Source organism: Manis javanica, chromosome 8 (genome assembly GCF_040802235.1).
Source record: "Manis javanica isolate MJ-LG chromosome 8, MJ_LKY, whole genome shotgun sequence".
Taxonomy (NCBI): Eukaryota; Metazoa; Chordata; class Mammalia; order Pholidota; family Manidae; genus Manis; species Manis javanica.
This window is the reverse complement of record NC_133163.1, coordinates 45,900,214-45,909,527: the sequence shown is the minus strand read 5'-3', so window position 1 is coordinate 45,909,527 and position 9,314 is coordinate 45,900,214. Positions and strand designations below refer to the sequence as shown.

The 9,314-nt window shown below is 43.1% G+C and overlaps 1 pseudogene; it reads left to right on the top strand.

The window, feature by feature from the left end:
- Positions 1 to 3,725: 3,725 nt before the first annotated feature.
- Positions 3,726 to 8,952, top strand: LOC118971940 (small ribosomal subunit protein eS1-like; annotated as a pseudogene).
- Positions 8,953 to 9,314: the final 362 nt, after the last annotated feature.

The window sequence follows — 9,314 nt, the reverse complement described above, 5'->3', positions numbered from 1 at the left end:
TTCTAGTGCTGCTGAGATTTTGCCAGGCATACTGTCCCATGAATTAGAGTGTATGAGCAAGCTGGCCTGAAGCTGAGTAACCCATGACATATCTATGGTACTAGATCTTGTGACATGGGAAATCTACAAGGGTTGGGTCACAAGTACAACTTAGTGACTTAGTGTGTGCTGGGTCTGTGCATGTGTAAACATTCTGTGTCAGAGCTCTCTTGATAAGGAATATGCATATGGATTTCTATGTCCCATATACATTAACTGATATAAATTAAATGATATAAATGAAAGTGACAAAGCCAGGATTTGAACATAGCAGTTCAGCTCCAAAGTTCCAGTTTTTAACTGCTACATTACACAACATATTCATGACTGTAGAGTAAGAGCAGAATCAGATCAGAGAATCAGAGCAATCAACATCTAACCCTAGTGGGCCTTAATAGCTGGAGAGATCAGCCTAAAGTCCTAGGCAGTCCCACTCCTCCCTGCCAGGAACCAGCCACTCATTTTCTGGACCACCATAATTAGTCCTGAAGTGGGGGGTGATATGTGTAGCGTCTAATTGGAGTTCTGAATGCGTTAAGGTGCCCTCAGGTGTGTGGGGTGAGTTACAGTCAGTCTGAAAGGATAGTGGAGAGATTATATGGCCAATAGGATAATGGTCGTTTACCATCCAGACCAAGATACTTTTGTGAGTGAAAGGAAACTATAAGAACTATGCTTGAAACTGCAACGGTAAACTGTGACCATCCCAGGCAGTCTCTGCGAACTGCCTCTGTCAAACCTCCTAGGAAAGAACAATGAAAATAAACTTGGTAAATGTGGGAAGCCAATTATCTGACAGAGGATAAAGTTGGTATATGGGCTAGGAACAGACATTGAAGGCGCTAATGATGTTTAGAAACGAAGCAGGCACGTATGCAGGCCAGGAAGAAGCAGAAAATGTATCTAGGTGTTCAGAACAGTATGGCAGTTCCTGTGTGAATGAAAATAAATCAGGGGGTACAAAGGAAGCTGAGAATGGATTTCCAACAACTTTGTGGGAGGTGAGGTCCAGACCGATCTATGTGGGGTTGGCTCAGCACTGCAGGAGGTCTGAGACCAGTCGTGCTCGTCAGAGGTGCGGGGTGAACATAGAGCCCAGGTCTGCCACATGGCACCTGCTCGGGGGTAGGGTTGTTCCATATTTTTGTCAGATATTTTCTCTTCTCAGCTGGCCGTGTTTTCTGAAACCTCCATTGACAGAGCAATAGATGTAAATAAGCTTGGTAAATTTAGGAAGCCAATTATCTGAAAGACAAGGTTCGGACAAGATCAGTTCCCCTAGGGACAGAAAATGAATGCAGTCAATGCTGTACAAGACAGAATTGGAGGAATATATATAACAAAAAGAGATCTGAGATTCACGTGCAAGTTGAATGTGAGTCAGCCATGCACTTCCAGATCAAAAATGACAGAAAATTCTATATCACAAATCAGAAAGAAATCTCTTGTTGCTCCAAGACTTGCCAAGGACCTTATAAAAAGCAGCATATGCAGTTTGGACTTCTGCATTTTTAAAACTGATGTGAAGAATTAAAAACCAGGAAAGAATTATCAGATAGATTATAGTGGTGCAAGCATGAACTCTCATGAAATTTAGTGGAGAGAGAGAGAAAGTTAATGGTTGATTTCCCTGTTTTCAGGTATCATGAAGCGTATGATACTCATTATTTTGCTTCTCCACAGTATTGAAAAGAAGAAATGGTTTGGCACTGCAGCAAGAGATATGTTAGTGATTCTTAAGGAAGAACTTCCTGAGCAAATACTGAAATCTCTGACCCTGTAATCTTGTGATAGGATAGAAAATCACTAGTCCTGAGTTGTCATTACACAAGTGTTTGATGAGAGTGGAGGAATCTGACAAAGTGTGAGGGTGTTTCTTGACAGCTGAAGTTCTGAAACTGGTTGGAGGGGAGAAGGAACAGTCAGTCAATTAACTGTAAACACAGTCACATGAACTATCCCTGGGCCATGGGTGTGCGGAGATGATCCCTCAACACAGGGCGCAGCCCCTCCTTCTGAGACCCAGATGGTGACATTCCCCCTCTGCCCTGTGACTTCACCAATGCTCCTCTTCATTCTGCAGCAGTGATTCACCTGGATGATTCACCTGGGCGGGGACCCTGCCTCCCGCTGTGAGTTAAGCATCCCTCTCCCTTTTGAACTGGGAGGGGCAGCTTCTGTTGCTGATCCTCCCAGAAACTCCCTGTGGCTTCCTTAGGTCTCAGAGGCTTTTCTCTGGTCAGAGACCCAAGGCAGAATGTTGACTCTGGTCTGGGCAGGCACCCGGTTCTTCTATGAGGAGAGAAGAAATGCTGCGGCAAGGCAGCGGCCAGTATGGAATGAGCTTCAGCTGATGTTTAAGCTGAGCTGGCTGTGCCCTTGAAACCATCCTTGCTGTGGCGGGGCACCACTCAGCGCTCAGCATCCAGGGTCTCTCAGCCCGTCCGGCAAGTTGTCTTGAGCCTCCCCCACTCAGATCCCCAAGCCCAGCACTTGCAGATCCAGAGCAGCACAGTGTCCTTAAGAACGAGATGCTGGTCACCTTAGGTGGACACGCTAGTCTCTTCTTATGTGGCAGGTAATATAACCGGACAAGATGTCACTGAAGATTCATGCTCGTCGCTGTGAGGTAGGAGGTTAGCAGGAGAGAAAGGATGTACAAACCTGCCTCTTATGGTGTGGGTCTGTGCAGTCACCCCAACAATGCGCTGAAACCACTAATTGAGAAAGAAAAGGAAGGAGAGCCCTAAGTATCCCTCTTAGGAGTCCTTCTACCTCTAGGTCCTCGGCTCTGTTTTTGTCTCTATTGCAAGGTCTGGATTTGCTGAGCTTCATGGCTACTAGGCTCTTATGCAGGCACTGGAATACAGTGACGAGTAAGACAGGTAATGTCTGAGTCCCCTGGGGTTTATAGCTGGTGAGAGGAGACACATTGTAAACAAAGAAGCAAAGGAACAACAAGAAGATAGATGGTGATAGGTGACACTAAGTCACCTTGATGGAGAGTTGGTGCTGAGTGGGGAAGAGTTTAAGCTGAGATGTCAGAGATCAGCTCACTGAAGAGGTGAATCGGTGACTTGAAGGACAAAAGAAAAGGCAATCAGGTGGTGGTGCAGGATAAAGGCATCCCAGCAATGGATGCTTCTGGTGGAAAGGCCCATGCTGGGAAGGAGCTTAGTGCTTTGGAACAAAGAAGGGAGGCCCATGTGTCTGGAGCTGAGTGGGGTGCAGATATGAGATGTGGCCTGAAAGCATGTCAGGGGGCCTTGGGGGCCTCGGGGAGAGTGAGTTCAGATGGTCCTAGAATTGGATTAGACCATCGAGATCATCCAGTTTGTCCTTCTCACTTCAAAGATGAGGAGACAGAGCCTAGAGAGGTGACACTTCATCTCTCCTTCTCCGCCAGCTGACCTTGGCTGCTACAGCGGAAACAGACCTGACCCACGGTCCTTGCCGCTTTCCATGCAACTCCCCTGAGTGCTGGGGAAGTGGGGATCAAGCAACTGATCTTTACAACATGTCGTGATCCTACTGTCTTTTTGATTCATATTATACAACTAGAAAAATCAGAGGCAAAATCGATCTTGTAGATTTCTATTTTCCATACAGAGGGATAATTTGAACATTGGCTTCCATTAAGAATTGAATTTTAGAGGAAAAAAATTTCTTTTTCACCAAGAGCCTATGTTTAGCTAACCATCCTTGCCACAAAGGATTTTTCATAGTCAGGATCACACTTCGTACTTCTCTGTTTTGAACCCTGAGGCTTACTTACGTAGGACCTGGAGAAATGCCTGGATGAGCACAGGGGAATGCAGGGGAGTGTGTGGGTATGAGGCAAACATAGGTGAGGCTTGGTTAATGCAGCCAAGCAGGCTGGTATGCTGAGCTCACAGGCTGTGGCACTAGACTGCATGGATCGCAATCCCAGCTCTGCTGCTAACTGGCTGTGTGAATTTGAGCAAATGATTTATTCTCTGTCTCTCATGTTCTTTACTTGTAAAATGGGGTGGTGATAGTACCTTCCTCATAGGGAATTAAATGAATTAATATCAGTAAAAACATTTAGAATAATGTTTGTTACATAATGCTTTTACTAAAAAAACACTGTTTCAGAGATTACAAAAAAGGCATAAAAATGCAGATTATCCTTCACCCATGTTGTGAAAAAAAAGGGTTTATAAACATCTTTATAGACTAGTTATGCATTATGTCAATGGTGAGTACTTAATGTGACTATTTAATGTCATAGACCAAATGCAGACCCTTCATTCTAGGATTGGGACACATTCCCACTATAGGGACATATGGTATAGTTTTTATGTTTAGGATGAGTTAACATTCCACTGTACATACAAACATTCAGAATCAGAAAATTACATTGTAAGTTACAGACACACAGGACACGTGTGTGTATATACATCTTAGATTTTTAAACAGCAGTGACATTGCCTAAGGGAACAGTAGCTTTCACATTCTCCTGTGTTGAAAAGAAGGCTTTGCTGAAGAGGCATATGGATGGAGATTCATTTTGAAATAGCTGAGATCTTCAGTTCTAAAAGGATTTCAGGCTGGCTTGATTAAGCATAAACCCACAGCAAGAGATACGCTGGTGGAATAGAAGCTTGTTGTCACTGCTCTGGCTCTCATTCAGGGTTCAGAGCCCACAGATCTGCCCCCAGCCGGATGCAATGGCACATGGCACCTTCATTCTCTGGCTTGAGTCTTTCAGATTTCATGCTCCTGCCTTTATGTTTCCTTGTGACTTCCTCCCATTCACTGGTGGACTCTGACAGACTTTCTGTTTTCTCTACTATATTCTCCCCTTTTCTCTCTACCCTTGAAGGGAGATGTCATGCAGAAAAGTCATCCTTCTTCCTCCAGGAGATCTTGAAAGGACAGTAAGAGCATCCTGTGTATCTTTGTCTACAGTAGATAAAAGTGTAAATGAGGTAATGGCTTTAAATCAAAGATGGTAGGGCTGGAAGGAACTTTAGTCTCCATTGGAACACTTCCTTAATTTTTGGTTTTCATGGGACATGGAGGAGGAGTTAATGTTTGTACAGTGCACTGAGGTACGGGGGGTGGGGAGAGTTGATTGCAGCTCAGGTGCTCAGCCTGGGCACCCTAGCTGCCTGAGACTGAGGACTGAGGGGACCCAAGCTTGACAGAGGCTCTGTGACCTTCAATACCAAACCCTAGGTATCAATATCCAGCTGAAGGCAAGGGGAAAGAGATCATGGATTATCATCTAGACGGATTTTGATCCTGGTCTGATTGCAAAGTGTCTGACCTTGGTCCACATTTCATTGGCTGAAGCTTTTTATGTGGACCTTTTTATATGAACATATCTGACTATAAAGAAGGCTGGGAACTAGGTTTAGCTGTGTTTCCGAGAGGGAAGGAAGCAGGTTTGGTGACTAAATAGCCACTCTGTACCACAGAGAGTATTATGACCAACAGTGTCCCAGAGATGGCAGAGTTGAAACTATGATACACATGACTCAACCCACAGCATAATGTTCTCCTCACTAAACCACATTCTGCCATATTTCTTAAAAAAAAACAGCACACAAAGGTGGCAAAAAGGGAGCCAAGAAGAAAGTGCTTGGTTCATTTTTCTAAGGAAGATTAGTGTGATGTGAATGTACCAGCTACGTTCAATATAAGAAATACAGAAAAATGCTAATCTCAAGGACTCAAGGAAATAAAACTGCATCTGATGGCCTCAAGGGTCATGGTTTTAAAGTGAGGGGTTTTTTTTCCTGCAGAGCAATGAAGTTGCATTTAGAGAATCCAAGCAAATTACAGAGGATATTCAGGGCAAAACTGCTGGACCAACTTCCGTGATGGATCTTACCCAGGAAAATATGTGCTCCATGGTAAAAAAAAATGGCAGACCCATGACTGAAGCACATGTTGATGTCAAGATTACCAGTGGTTATTTTCTTTATTCTGTGATGGTTTTACTAAAACAGAGCAACAATCAGATTTGGAAGACCTCTTACATTCAACAACTACAGGTCCATCAAATCTGGAAGATGATGACAGAAATCATGACCCAAGAGGTGTACACAAATAACTTGAAAGAACTGGTCAATAAAATGATTCCAAACAGCATTGGGAAAAACATAGAGAAGGCTTGCAAGTCCATTTATCATCTCTGTGATGTGTCTTGTAGAAAAGTACATGCTGCAGAAGCCCAGGTTAGAGCTGGAACTTGATGGTGAAGGCAGTAGTTCTGGAGAAACTCCTGGGGATGAGACAGGTGATAAAGTTTGAATGAGCCACCAGTCCAAGAATCTGCTTAAAATTCAGACTTTTAATGGTGACAGAAAGTCTTATTTGTGGAACAAAAAGAAAAGCCCAGCCAAGCAAACACATTCCTGGTACACCTTTGGTCTCTATGCAAAGGCCGGGTGGGAACCCCCACGAGGAAGGTCAGCCTTGCCTCTGTGTGTGACAGAATTTCACTGTACCATGAACTCTTTGCAAGGAAATCAGCATCTGAATCCTAAGCCTTGATTTTTCTTATTTCTTTTCGTCCTTCCCCACTTGGTTGCTTCCTGAAGACCTGAGTAGGGGGTGGGGGCAGGAGGCAAGATGAGGGCTAGTGCATGGTTCACTGCAAACACCTGTCTCTGAGTTTTACCTCAACCTCTGATTCAGATGTTTTCACTTCCTCCCCTTCTGACGTTGGACTCTTTGGTCTCTGTCCCCTGAGCTGACTTTCATCATCCAATTAGAAATAACACCCTCGTCTTGCTACCAGCTTCTCTGGGAACCGTGGGGAGTAAACCCCAAGCCTCCTGCACTCCCTGTGGGGCCAGCACTGCTTCAAAGGAGCGTGCTGGGGGCCCCACTTCACCGCTGGGCTTCCTTTCTGTTTGAACAGCTTCCATTGCTCACTGCTGATCAGTAACTCAATGATTCATTAAACACACAAACAATGAGTGAATCTGTTCCATTAGCAAGGCCACCTGTTGATCTCAGACAGTCTCCGCTGAACTCGGCCAACGTGAACAACGGAATGCCTACATCAGTGGAGGGCCCCGGCCGTATTTGACGGCATGTTAGAGCAAGAAAAGCAGAGTCCCGGCTTTGCTGGTGCTTTTATGCGTTTCCTTTCATCTGGTGGCAGAGCTGCAAGTATATACTGTGGAATACAATGCACTTCTCTATAATCAACTGGGGAACTCCAAGAGTTCAGTCATTATTGCCTCCTTCATCTCGTGGAATTAGACAAAGAGGAGAATGGGACTATCCTGTGCCCTTTTGCCTGCAGGGGAATGGGCAACAGAATTCAACAATCGCTGAACAAAAACAAAAAATCAAATAAAAAACTAGTTGTAAAAGCAATGCTACTGACTGCCATGACACCTTCTCACCCCCAGAAATAATACAGTCTCTTTGCTGCTTAGCCTCTGACTCCTGCAGCTGCTCCAGGACTTTAGGAACTGGTCTGCTAGTGTTTACCAGTTTATTATAAATCAAGACTACTAAACACTCTATCAAGCTGACTGAGTTAAGCTTCTCATGTAGCCATCCCTGGAAACCAAAGTTGAACTTTTGTTATTTAAAAAATAACCTGGTCTCTTCTCTTACGTATAACCAACTGCTCTTACAACACAGAGAAGCAGTTTAATAAGGTCAGCAATGTGTTTTTGGAGACTGAAAACCATATTATACCAGAAATAGGGAGACATATAATCTTTTTTTCAATTGAATATTAAATTGTATCTTTAGGGTGAATTTAGTCTTTGAACACTATAGTCATTAGGTTTTGAAGGTATACTTCAGAATTGTTAGATTTAAGTATCTTTATAGCGACACTTTAAAATGTTTGATTACATACTCAATTTGTAGACCTGTTCTAGAATATCAGTAATACTTTGTTCTTCACTGGTTCTTGTAAGAAAGTAGACAATGAAGAAGTAGAGGGACATGACTCTTCAAAGAGAATAATTCCAGTTCCTATTAGTTTATCATAAAATTTTTAAATTCTATGACAGATTTTGGGGATTACTATTGCTATTGGCTGTTTTACCTTCTTTTTTTTTGGTAGCTGTTTATTTTTGTTTTCATTCTACATATCAGTTAGGTCATTTCATATTCGCCTTTCTCTGACATGCTCCACTTAGCATAATGTCCCCGAGGTCCATCCATGCTGTCACAAATGGAAGGATTTCATTCTTATGGCTGAGTATTCCACTCTGTGTATCTCTTCATTCATTCATTGTGGGTGGACACTTTGGTTGCTTCCACATCTTGACTATTGCAAATAATGCTGCAGTGAACTTGGGAGGGCGTATATCTTTTTGAGTTTTTTTTTTTTCCTTTTGGTTTCTTGGATAAATACCCAGAAGCAGGATTGCTGGATCATATAATTGTATTTTTTATTTTTTCAGGAACCTCCATACTGTTTTCCATTTTCCATTCCCATCAACAGCACACAATGGTTCCCATTTCTCTACATCCTCACCAACACTTGTTATTTCTTGTATTTTGAATAATAGTCATCGAACAGGTGTGAGATGGTATTTCACTGTGGTTTTGCTTTGCATTCCCCCAATGTTGAAGTGTGTTTTACCTTCATTTTTGTAGCCCTGGAAATGATAGAATGCCAGATGAGGAATTCAGTTTGTGCTTCTTTTATGAATATTTTCCTTTTGGAGGGCATGCTTTGAGCTACAAGCATTCAGAATGAACAAGGTAAGCAGGTAGGCAGACCCTAGTAGTTGGTTCTCTTGGCAGGCTGGAGCATATCTCCCTCATCCAGTACATAAAAGGACCATGTGCATTTTCAAAGGGACTTCTGCAATCCTGATCTTTTGACAACCACAACTATGATTGGATTGTCAAATGCAGGTGGTTGTGAAGGCTTGGTTATGCAATCAAAAGAATCCTCAGATTCTTCTGTATGAAAAAGAAAAGCACAAAAGGGACTTTTTAAAAAGACTAAGTAGGAGATAGCCACAAACTAAAAATTAGATGGAAGACTCATAGCTGTTCTTTGCTGTGATTAGACCAGCACTGTCCAAAGGAACTTTCTGCAATGATACAACTGCTCTCTCCTTGCACCATCTGATATGATAGCCACATGTGACTACTGAGTACTGGGCATGTGGCTAAGGTGACTGGGGAACTAAATTTCAATTTTAGTTAATTTAAATGTAAATAAGCACATGCATTTAGTGGTTACTGTACCACTTCTGTAACGCCAGGGGCACAGAGCACTTTGATCCTCACTGCAGGCTCCCCAGTACCTAGGTTGG